We start from the raw sequence: 13,176 nt of genomic DNA, 5'->3' as shown, positions 1-13,176 counted from the left end.
AGCAGAGGTTGGCGCGTTATCAGAATCTCATGGCAAAACACTACAACACCAAAGTGAGGCATAGGGACTTTCAGGTCGGTGATCTTGTACTACAAAAGGTAATGGGTGCCACTAGAGATCCTTCGCAAGAAAAGCTCGACCCCAACTGGGAAGAACTCTATAGGATCGCATCATGGTAAAGGAAGGGCACCTACCACCTCGAGACGATGGACGGACAAAAGTTGCAGCAGCCATGGAACATGGAGAATCTATGGAAATACTACCAGTAGAGATAATATGAAAAGCAGTGACGATCCCCAAATTCCCAGTTTATTTAATTTTAGCTACAATTACTAGTTTTTCTTTAATAATTTTTGCTACAATATTTTATGCCTTTTTAAGCCCAAGGGGGCAAGTACTTTTCCCAACAAATGCATTTTCTTTTTAAAGAGGAATTATTCAGACACAACCGTATTTTTCGACTTAAAATCTCACAAGTGGACGGATCACCATCGGTGCAAATGACTACCAAGTCCACAAAGTGGACGGATCACCCATAGGGTGGAAATATTTACAAAGTCCACAAAGTAGACGGATCAGCCATAGGGTGCAAATGACTACCAAGTCCATAAAGTGGACGGATCACCCATAGGGTGGAAATATTTACAAAGTCCATAAAGTGGACGGATCAGCCATAGGGTGCAAATGTCTACCAAGTCCACAAAGTGGACGGATCACCCATAGGGTGGGAATATTTACAAAGTCCACAAAGTGGACGGATCACCCGTACGGTGGAAATATTTACAAAGTCCACAAAGTGGACGGATAACCCATAAGGACGGAAATTGTAGTCCACAAAGTAGACAGACCACCCATAGGGCAAAAATAATCGTCAAGTCCACAAAGTGGACGGGTTGCAAATAGGTTAAATTTATTACTATGACCCCAAAAACGTTAACGGACCATCTATAGATTGTAAACTCCACAAGACTGACGGATCATCCTAGATGGATGAAAAATAAAGTACACTAAATATGTGAATCATCCCTGACGGGAGAAAACTCTTTAAGTTAAAAAAAAATGGACGGATAGAACAAAATCCACAAACTAGACAGGTAGTCTTGAACAGGTGAATCCCCTAAGCTCGTAAAAATAGTGTTTATCCACCAGACGGGTGACGACTAGCCCATAAAATGGATGGATAACAACAAGTTCTAAATGGACGGACATAAGCCCGTCAACTGCACGGATCACCCCATTAGGTGAAAATTTCCAAGTCCACAATGGAAGACGGGTAAACTACATAAGTATTCAAGGACGGTTCGTCCAAAAACTAAAACTATACAAGTCCATAAAGATGGCCAGTCTCCGTATAATGAACAACTCAAGAGGACAGATATTTATACAACTTTCAAATGATAAAGATTGATAAAGCAGGCATAAAATTGTGAAATAAAGCAACATTGATGGATAAAACCCTCAGAGGGTAATTGTTTAATACACAAAAATAAAGGACGGATTGTTCTCAAAAAAAAAAAAAAAAAAAAAAAAACAATCTACTTTTTAGGGTCGGCATCTTGGACATTTTTTGCTTAAGCTGACTCTCCGTTGCCTTGAGCTACCTCCTCGGCAAATAGGTCATCTGTGTTCTCTGAGGCGACGGGCAAGGCAGACATCTGGCCTTGATCTTCAACGATTATCATGGACACATCCAGTTCAGGGTAGGCTCTCTTAAATTGACGGAGCGCGTCATCAAAACCTTGCAGGAATGAGTCCCCCAGCTCGGCCAATAAAGCGTCGGAATCACAGTATTGTCGGACCGCTACCTCCTTAGCCTGACGGAGCTTTTCCTTTAGGTCTTGGATCTCTTTTTCTTTGACCTCTAAGGCCTTCCTCGCCTCATCCGTCTTTTGCTCAGGCTCCTTCCTTACCTGCTCAGAAAGGTCAAACTTCTTCTCCATAGTGGATTTCCACTTGTTAAGTTGACTCAGCTCATCCTCCATCTGCTCTACCTTTGCTCGCACACATTCCAGAGTCGCCTCATGGTTAAGGCACCAATCCATTAGGCCTTTCATCATGACCAGGGACTGAAACAAACAACTTAAGAGTGTAAGACAAAAACTAGGTGGAGTGGATGGGCGTAAATTGATGGACAAAAATTACCTGTGCAACAGCAAAGAGATCCGTCTCCCCCATTGCCTCCGTCGAGTGATTGCCCAAATCCTTATAGTCCTCCGATGAGATAATAGATGAAAGCTTCTCCAAGGCATATTTGGAATCGTCACGAAGGAGATGAGGAGGCTTCTCTTGGCTTGTGGACGGGGCCTTCATTAAACCCTTGCCTGACCCATGCTTTACTAGGGTGATGGTCTTCACACCCTCAACCATCAACCCGATGACAGGTTCCAGAGAGACTTTTTGCTATTAAGAGGACGGTCAAATTTGGATGGAGGTTTCCTTTTTATCGACGAAGCCGTCCCCTTAGGAACCACCTCGTCGGACTCTTTTCTTTTGACAGCCTATGATTTTATTAGCACCCTCCTCTTAGCATCGTCCATCTCTGTAAAGAAGGATGGGTGAATTTCTTAACTAAGAGTTGAAGCCATTTATGCAAAATAAAGGTTGACAGACTTACGTCTGTGAATTTTGTCGTTATATCTGATGGCTTCCGACATGGATTCAGGACCGTCACAATACCAGTGGATGGTATTTGGATTTACTAACTTCACCCAAGTCCTTTCCTCTAGCTTGGTCTTTTGAAAAATCTTCTCAAGAAAACTAAACTCCTCAACACTATCTTGCGGATGCCGTCTACCTACAAAAGAAATGGACGGTTAAAAGAGAGAAATCATAACTGAGCGAATATAAAAAGATTTTGCAAATTAGGACGGATGCATACGAGATGGATTTAATACTCCCCAGGTTGTGTCGACGGGCATATATTCCGTCTCCCCTGAACGACCCATCCACCCGTCACCCTCTAGGAAGAAGTAACGACTCTTTCAGTCTCTATTTGAGTCAGGTGTTTCAAAGATGACCTTCAACAATGGACTTCTACTAGCAAAACTATGCATTCCCCTTGACCTGTCAATTTCATTTGGATGGTAGCAATGAAGGAATTCACGCACCGTCAGCCTCTTGGCACCATCTATCATAGCACCATAAAGAATCTCCATTGCTATGAAGACCCTCCAGGCATTCGGGGATATCTGGGTAATGGACAAACCCAAATAATTTAGAAGTTCTATATGCAGGGTACTTAACAGAAACCTAAGTCCCACCTTCAGCATCGGTTCGTACACTCCGACACCTTCTACCCCCTCATAATAACATTTCTCTGATATGTAGGGTAAGCGGACTGAAATGTAGTCTAGAATTTGAAAATTGGCCCTAAATGTGTTGAAATGTTTCTCCTTGATGACGGATGTGAATTTATGCACCGTCCACTCTGGTAGCATAATGAACTTCCTAAGTCCATCAGCACTAATGACGGATCTCAATGGTTGATCCTCGTCGTTATCAGAAATATCCTCTAGCTTAGCCATCCCCATATCCTCATTTGTTAAGGACGAGGAAGAGACGGACGAACTCCTCTCTTCGCCTGGACTCTCTTTGTCTTTATGACCGAACGGGTATATTTTCTCGTAATCCACCCCGTCATGAACTACTGATTGATTACTTGACGCACCAGACATTGCCTATAAGTGACGACAAAACCAAAGACTGACGGATCTAGGAGTGTTGACGAGTGTGTATAAAAGTCTAGCAAAATGAAAGCACAAATGCAAGACTTGTAAAAAATAATAATAATACTCACTAGGTTTGAGTAACTGAAGGACAACTGTTGTATAGATGACGGGTACAGATATTCGACGGAAAGCTCTCTGACAAGGCTGACAATGGCGCTTTGACAATATGTTTTAGCTAAAAAAATGGAGAAATGAGTGAGGAGAAGTGTAATATATATATATATATATATATGTGTGTGTGTGTGTGTGTGTGTGTGTGTGTGTGTGTGTGTGTGTGTGTAAAATGCATGGAAGACGAAGCGACGCTTCGATCCAAGACAAAATCCAATCAAAAAGTGACATGTGTCGTACCTCATAAATGATTGATAACCTGTCAACAAATGATCATAGTTCGTGTCGTCCTCTTAGAGAACCGTCAACTTCAAGAACCTTAAACCGTCAACTCCGGGAACCTTAAACCGTCAAACCCAAAGAATATTGAACCGTCACCCTATTGGTCCATCCACCCAAGCATGACGAACCATAGGGTGAAAAGGGCAACTGAAGGGGTAAAAATTAGCATAACGGATCTTCATTATGTTGGGCCTAACAGATCCTAGCCCATGGGCTGACAATGGGTAAGCCCAGGGCATAGCAGGAACCCTAACTTGATATACTTATTACACACGCTTGAAATCTGGTAGAATCCCAAAGGAAATAGGAATCCTAGTACAAGGAGAATTTTGGAAGATACGCGCGTTAATGAAAGACCTCTCTACAAGGAAATGTCTTGTCCATCACGTTTGGGATTCTTCAAGAGGATTCCTATAAGGAAAAGACTTCTACATCAAGGAAGAGAAGCCAACCTTCTACTACTATAAAAGCCCCAATACCCTCATAAATCAAGGTACGCATAATTTACCCATCTCTAACATTCTAGAGTTGAGAATAATTCTAACTTGACCTTCGGAGGGTATTTGGCCGGCACCACACCGGTGCCCTCTATTAGATCACTTCTTTCTTCTTGCAGGTTGCTATTTCAAGCGTGCGAGGATCGTGTAGTTCACTGGTGATTTTACGGCATCACCAATACTCAATGTTGTTGAAAACCCAACAAGCATCGTTGATGAGATTGCAATTGGAGTACAAATGCAAGAGATGATTTTGAAGGAAAACGGAAGAGTCAAGGCTAGTGGAGATAAGCTGTGCATGGAATTTTTGACCAATGGGTGTGGACTTGATGGAAGCACAGGCTTTCATGGCCTCGTAGAACTTTAGGGATAGTTCCATTACTTCCATATAAGACAATTGTGCTGAGGGGTCGTGGAAGAGAACAAGTTTTGTGGAGAGGTTTTGTTGTTAGGTTGATACATGGCATATGAGTATGAGTGAGAGTTGTGGAAGACAATCATTTAGAGTGAGGAAAATCCGGAAGTGAAGGACTGTTGTAGCTTTGAGTTTGAGATCTCATTTGATTGTTAGTTAAGAGTTGAGACAATGTTCATAAAAAGGTAAAGCCACTTTAAATACGAAAACAGTTGCCTCTAGAAAAACAATAATTTGTTTATTGACAATTGAATTGAGTATACTTCAATTGGCTAATTAGGGTCTATTTGGATAGAATTTATTTTGCTGAAACTGAAAACTGAAAACATTGTAGCAAAATAATTTTTAAATGTGTGAATAGTGCCGTGGGACCCATTTTTAATAAAAAAGTTACTGAAAAGTGATGTTTGTGGGTCCGTAAACAGTACACAAATGCACTGTTCATGCAGAAAGTCAACATTCACGACTTGAGGAAAAAAAAAAAAAAAACGTAGAAAACGTAAACACAGTTTCAGTCCTATCCAAACCGCACCTAAGATGATAGAATTATCACCCTAATATATTTATATTTTGAGGCCACTCTCTTGCAACTAGTTTCTGTTTGTTTGTTTGTTTTTTTTTTTTTTTTTTTTTTTTTCAGTCAACATATAGTATGTCGCATTTTTTGTATACATCAATAAAGATATTTGCATGACCATGGCTTTTTAGTAGAGTTGTGGTATACTTTTGTATTATAACCTCTTTTCCTCTCCCTTGTGTATGTGTGTTTGTTTCTCAATATATATATATATATATTTGCACCATTAATGCATCATTGTTAACAAGGTCTTATAAAACCAATTACATTCTCTGTGCCTCTGTGGAAACAAAGGGATTAGCCATGAACCTTGAATGCATGAATCAGAGGACAACTAGTATAAAGTATTTCCATAAAAAAAATATTAAATAAATAAATAAAAACTAAAATCTTGAGCAGAAAGAAAACAATCCCAAAATATCATCATTTTTCCCCCATAAAGTTTGTTGCTGCTTAGGCTTGAAGATGGTGTCCTCTAATACTCCACTTTTTTCATAGCCTAGCGAATCATTCATCAAGCTCGAAGGGCTTGAAATATTTCCGGTCTATGAGATATGTACCAACGGTAAGACTAACTGCCCATACATCTTTAGGCTTTCTTAACACAATCCTGCATAAGTCTTACCTGAATAAGAATGTAATAACATGTAGTGAGCATCATATTCATACATTGATGTAGTTTTTTCACATTCATGTTGAAAAAACTTAAACTAAAGTGCATTAGCTCTTGCAAAATCTTGCAAAATACTAAAAGTGCATCATTTTGCACATTTTAACCAAAAAAAAATGCCCACATCAGTCAGTGTAAAAGTGTGCAAATATGCACCACTGCTACAGTAACCATGCATATATACACGGTTACCATAGCTCTTGCATTTAATATTTTAGTATTTGTTTCTCTCTCTTCTCTGTACCTCACCTCACTCTATTTTTCTCATTTCATCCAATCACAAAACGCAACTCACTCAGGCTCACAATTCTCTTTCTCTCATCTCATAAATCTTTCTTCCTCTAGCTTCCAATGATCACTGATTGCCACCGCCACCAATCACCATCGCCATTTAGTATATCCACTACCACCAATTGCCGACCCCGATCTCCGATCTCTCGTCGAAGCCTTTTGGATCATTGATTGCTTGCCTTTATTTCTCATTGTTTGATCAGTGGGTTTCGGGTTGAATGGGGTTGATTTGGTTTTCCTTTAGGTTGATATGGCTAGGAGGAAGGAGTTGTAGATCTTGTTGCATAGTGGGAGGCCAGAGGCGTCAATCTTGTTGTTCAGGGTGAGGCGTTGATCTTGATAAGTGGGTTTTGATCCATTTTTTATTCTTTGTTTAATTAGTGGGTTTTGGGATTTCATATGGCTGGGTTGAATGAGTTTCTGGATTTCATATAGCTAGGTTAATGATGGTGGCTAATGATGGTGACTGTGTGGATTGTGTTAGGTCTATGAGAGAGATGATAGTGTTAAAGAAATGAATATTTTATTAAATAAATATGTAGAATAGATAAACTGATGTGGTTGTTTTGTAAAAGTGAGTGTGTAAAATTGAAAAAGTATGTTTTTTCTTGCAAAATAGATGGAAATTTTGCACTGACTGATGCAGTTGCTTTAAGAACCACAATGCTAGCCCAGAAGACAACACCAAAAAGCCAACAATGACTAGACTAGAATTCACCCTAAGGCATGGAACTAATGCAAAAGTCTATATCATTTTTAGAGCCTCAATGACAATAATCTTGGGTTCCAAATAATATTATCAAAAATATTAGCAATCCATACTAACAATCATGCACAAGAACATAAATATTTACATGGAAAACTCTTTCTCTTTGAAAGGAAAAAACCACTGGACAAACTTCGAATAATTTCACTATTATCAAATTAATTACAATAATTCTTATGTATATCTCATGGTTAAAGAAAAATCTCTCTAATTTTTCTTTGCTCTCATACACACGTTAATTATCTCTTTCAAAGGCGGCAACACTTTACTCTCTCCTCCTTAGCTATTTTCTTGAAGGTGGCAACCATTTACTCTCTTCTCTTTGGCTATCTTCTTGATGGCAACACCTTACTCTCTCCTTCCTCTTGCATTCCTCCCAATCAAAAATACCTTTTATCTCTCTTGGTTTCATGCTTTATTTTCCCTCTCCCCATAGGAAGGACGTTTGGGCCAAAGCCAAAGCCAAAGCCAAAGCTCACAAATTCTTTGTAGCATTGTCTATTTATAAGACTATTTTGCTATTCCCTCTTGAGTTAGGAATATATTACCTCTTTAACAAAAAGTCTATTTCCTCTTGAACTAGGCATACATTACATCTTTAATAAGGAATAGACTTCCTTCCACACCAAGGAATAGTCTTTTCTTCTATAACAAGGAACCCAAATTAATTTTTCCTTCTTCAACTAGGAAACCTAATTGACTTTCCAAGTCACAATTGGAATTTAAGGTAATTTCTGAACAAATAACAGGTGACCCTATCTCAATTTTTGAACCTTTTCTCAATAGCCCTGCCTCAGCTGGTGGCTCTTTCAATTCATGCACAGTTGTAAATGTAACCACACTTGTACGGCGAATCTGATTGCTTAAGCTATCAAATTGTGATGTTGAAAAACTACAAAACTTAGAGCATGGAAGAGAGGTAGTAAATGATAGAGATAATGATACCAGGAGCAGGATATCTAGGGGCTGTTTGGTAACGTTATTCTAGTAACATTGTTTGTATTTTTTGGAAATACGTATAGGTAAAAAAATGTGTAAAAATACATGTAATGTTGTTTAAAAAATGAAAAGTGTTGCTTAAACTATCATACCAAACGGCCCCTATCTATCAAAGAAATAGGACATTTTGTACGTGTGGAATTTCAAATAGGTTGAATATGAGAGAGAGTGTTAAGTTGGGCCTGAGAATGGCTGTATTGGATATTTTTGGTTGGTCCAATTAATATTGGACCTGAGTTTTCAAGACCCAAGAAAAAGCCTAAATAAAATTAAGGAAAGTCCACTTTGAAATAAAATTATTATTTTCTCATTTTAAGTACTATTTTTTGAATCTCACACTACTTTTTGTTTTAGCCTTATTTTAAATAATTTAAAGGTCTGTTTGGGATCCGCTTATTTTGCTGAAACTGAAAACTTTTTTATGAAAGTACTGTAGATAAAGATAAAAATTAGCTGAAATAGTATAATGAGACTCATGAATAGTACCAAAAAGTATAGTAGTATCCATGAATAATAGCAAAAACAAACTGAATAGTAAAATAAGTTTGCCACTTTCATCAATGCCAAACGCACACTAAGTTTCAGCTTTTTAAAAATAAGTTGACTTTTAACTTTTTGACTCATATTATGAAAATAAGTTACCAAAAATAGGCAATTCCTAATTGGACTAGTGTCACAAATGTTTTTACTAATATTTTATATATATATATATATAGTGGAATATATAGCCTGTTTTCATTTGTAGATAAAATAGTATTAGGATTTCAAATGAGCTTATTTGAAAGTGATTCTGATTCATTCATAATCTGTCGTTCTAAAATAACTTATGAAAAATGTTGTCAATGTAGTATTGTTGTTTGACAAAATGACTAACACAATACTCCATTTTTTCCATGTACCAAGAAAGATTCATAAACCTATGAAAAATGGGTAATTGTGTCTTTATGAATCTATGGAATCAATATATGGTGGTTGTAGTTTTCATTGCTGCACGATCCTTAATTTTCATAGAAGAATATTCAACTTTGACAATTGAAATGAGTTACGTATTTGAGTGTTGGCTAATTTTATGACAAATTTTAGCCTTTTAGGTCACGAACAATGTAATTGATAGGGATGTTAATTGGTTGAGCATTGAAACATTCTATCCACTAGGTGAGATTCAAGACCTTGATTAAGCAAAAACTTGTAATCTGTTGAGCAAAATTGAAGTTTGGACAAAAAGTGTCAACAGTGGTTTGCTCGAGACTTAGTCAAGTGAACCCCTATTATGGATAGAACCAACTTGGCTTCCCACAGTTGTTTTTGTAGCCGCCTCAAGCCCAAAGTTTACTTGCATTTAAACCTTATTTTAACCCTAATTATTAGAGAAGATGATAATTGGAAAAATATAGAGAAAATCCATTATAACAACTCTTCATAAAGTATCCTTAATAGTTGTATTATTCTATCGATAAGATCAGCTACATTGTGTTGGGGCTTGATAAAAAGATTAATACAGACAAATCCAAATTTTCAAGATTCCCTTGGAGTGGTGTAGAGATTAATCTGCAAGCAGCAATTATTTGTGAAAAAAATCGTGTAACAAATCATGTCCGTTTGGCATGATTAATTTTGTCAACTTATTTTACTATTCAGCTTATTTTTACTACTATTTGTGGGTCCTATTACATTTTTTGGTACTATTCATGGGTTTTACTATACTATTTCAGTTAACTTTTACCTTTATCTACAGTATTTTCAGCAAAATAATCGTATCCCAAATAGACCCTTAGGGTCTATAGTTGCTAAAAAAGTGGGGAGATTAGGTACCATGTCGAACTACATGTATGAGAATGTCGTGTTAGTGGAAGTCTAAACCATTGAAGTGTTTTTACGTTGGTAATATTTCTACAAGGGCTTTCACTTCATGGACAAATACTGCCTCTTGCGTGATTTTGATTATGCTTATATGTTCATTATTTGATTATTTTGGAATGTGTGCTAATAACTACCTTGAGTCGTAATTTAACTAATTCATTAAAATTGATAAGTAAACTGTAATGGGTCTAAACAATGTTTTTTAAAAATGAAATGCATTTGACCAACAACATAAAGAGCTCGAGTTTCACCTACACTAGTCATAGACCTACACAATGCACGAAAAATTTGACGATTTGTTTTTTTGTTAGTAAAAAATGAAAATAGTAGATGAGACTTATAAATGTTAGTTTTGAACCCGCTCTTAGAATGATGTAATTACTTTATAACGAAGTATATAGTTGATACAATTTTTTTTTTTTTTCCTAAAAAAAATTATATGGCATAATGCAATAAGTTATTTTTAAAATGTAGTAAGTTTTTTTTTTTTTTTTTTTTTTTTAAGGAAACATAATTCATTTTACTTTTAATTATTATATATGACAAGATATTTTTGTAAATAATCTAATGTGTGGTTGAAATTTGTTTCTAGTACTTCTTACAAATGATTCATCATCTCTATAAATCTTGAATGACCTACAGAGAGAGTAGATATATGTAAATCTCCTACTTATATATATATATATATATATATATATAAAAGACTTTACTAACACAAGAAAATTGTCATTTTATTAAGAACAGGAACGGACCCAGGATTTTAAACTAGTAGAGATCGGAGTATTAAAAAAAAAAATTCATATAGACATCCATATAGTATTAAAAAATTATAAATACACAAAATTGTTATTTTTAAATACATTAAGATGCAATTATCTACCAACAAAGATAAAAACAAAAACAAAATAATGTTTTTTTTTTAATACTAGGCAGTTTAGGATTTTTTTTTAGTTAGAGCATTCACAGTGGTAGTGTTAAAATTTTAGCTTTTAATACCTCAAAAAATTACTTTATCTATTTTACCACTTCACTTTACAATACACCAAAAATCAAATGTTCTATTTTTTTTTATCACTTCATTTAAAATAATATAAACAACTCATTAAAATAATAAGGAAGAGATAGAATTTGAATTTTTTAATTAAATGAAGAGATATAATCTTAATAAAATATTTTATTTTATTTTTAACAACTTGCTACAGTAAACTGGTATGTAATTGCAAAAAATTTAGCTTTATCTTCTCCAATAACACATATTTTTTTATTCTTTGGAGGTAAAATAGTTTTTTTTTTCCCTAAAATACAATCACCATTATGAATATTTTTATTTTTTTTATAACTTTTTGGGTTGGATAGTTGCTTTTTGGGTTAAGCTAACTAGACTGATCGGGGAGAATGGGACCCAACTGCAAAAATGAAATATAGAATGATTAAAAAAAAAAAAATTGGACCTAAGGGGGCCTGAACCCACACCTGGGTCTATCCCTGATTAAGAACCTACCAACATTAAGCTAAAAATGAGACATAACTGTCAATAAAGTAGCAATTTTTTCTACACAAATCTCTCCTCCCAAAGTATCATCAAAGTGGACTAAATGGACCAAAGTGGACCATTGAATTGGACCTAATGACTAAAGTGGACTGAAGTGGATCAAAATAGACTGAATACGTCGAACTAAATTGAAATGCTATGCTAATATGACTCATCAAGAGCTTGTCAACAATAAATACTTTTTAAATGTTATATAGATGATTACAACATCTCACCTACACTTGATCTACAGGAAAAATGACATGCATTTCACCCAATGTAGAGTTCGTATAAGAGCTTGTGTACAATTACAAAGGAATTAAAACTAGGTACAATTTTTTAGATATTATATCTTATATTGCTACTTAATTAATAGTATAGTTTATTTTTCCATACCATTATTGTGGATTAATTATAGGTGGTGAATGACAACATGGAAAGTATAACTACTTTCAGATACTAGGCTCATAGATTAAGAATTATTATCAGTAAGAGTTGCTTTTACAATTTGAGTAACGAAACTAGTGGGTTTTTTTTTTTTTTTTAGTCAAGATTATAATATGCTCACACACGTGCTAAAAATAACATGGGTTTGATTTGGTTAGGTGTTTTGGGAGTTTAAAATAGCGTTTTTAAAACCAAAAACTCTGTTTTGCAACCATAATTCTTTATAATTTTTTTACAAACATTCATCTTAAACTCAAAACACAATTTTCGAATAGCTTATACAAACACACCTATGATCTAACTCATAGAAAGAGAACTAATAATAGTAAGGAGTCCCCCTTTAGCTTCAAAAAAAGAGTCATCTTGAACATCAACATTAATCCAAGCATGAGTGACCTTTCTTGGATGATCTCGACTAATAGCTGTTAGGTAGACAATGTTAGACCACATAGCAACAAGTTAAAATCCAATTTACACCTCAACAATGAGTAAGTCTAATTATATTTGACAAACTATTCACAAGTCAATTTCCTCTAAAGAACAACATTATTGGCTAAGTTCCATCATGTAAAAAAATGGTTGAATTAGAGGGCTGATGTTCATTTAATCATCCACCATCCACGTTAGCCATGCAACTAATTTTATTCTGAATTAATACTTTTGACTAAATATGTAATATGTATAAATTTTTTTTCACGTCATTATTATTAATTCTAATATATTTAGTTGTCTGGTAAAAATCAATATTTAATTTTTTTTAATTATAACATATTTTTAGTATTTATGATTAGAAATAAGGCCAAAATGGCCAAATACCACTATTTGGCAAAATATATAGGGATCTATCATTGTTTGCAAAATAATTAGGAATTTATCACTTTTTTAAAACTCGAGTTATCGTATAACTTGTATTTCACAAACTTGAGTCCCATGAAAAATAGCCACCAATTTTTTATGTAACTCGAGTTCCAGGAACTCAAGTTTTATAAAAAAAACAGTATG

Source organism: Quercus robur, chromosome 3 (assembly GCF_932294415.1).
Source record: "Quercus robur chromosome 3, dhQueRobu3.1, whole genome shotgun sequence".
Lineage (NCBI taxonomy): Eukaryota > Viridiplantae > Streptophyta > Magnoliopsida > Fagales > Fagaceae > Quercus > Quercus robur.
The sequence above is the reverse complement of the archived record's forward strand: the minus strand, read 5'-3'. Positions refer to the sequence as shown.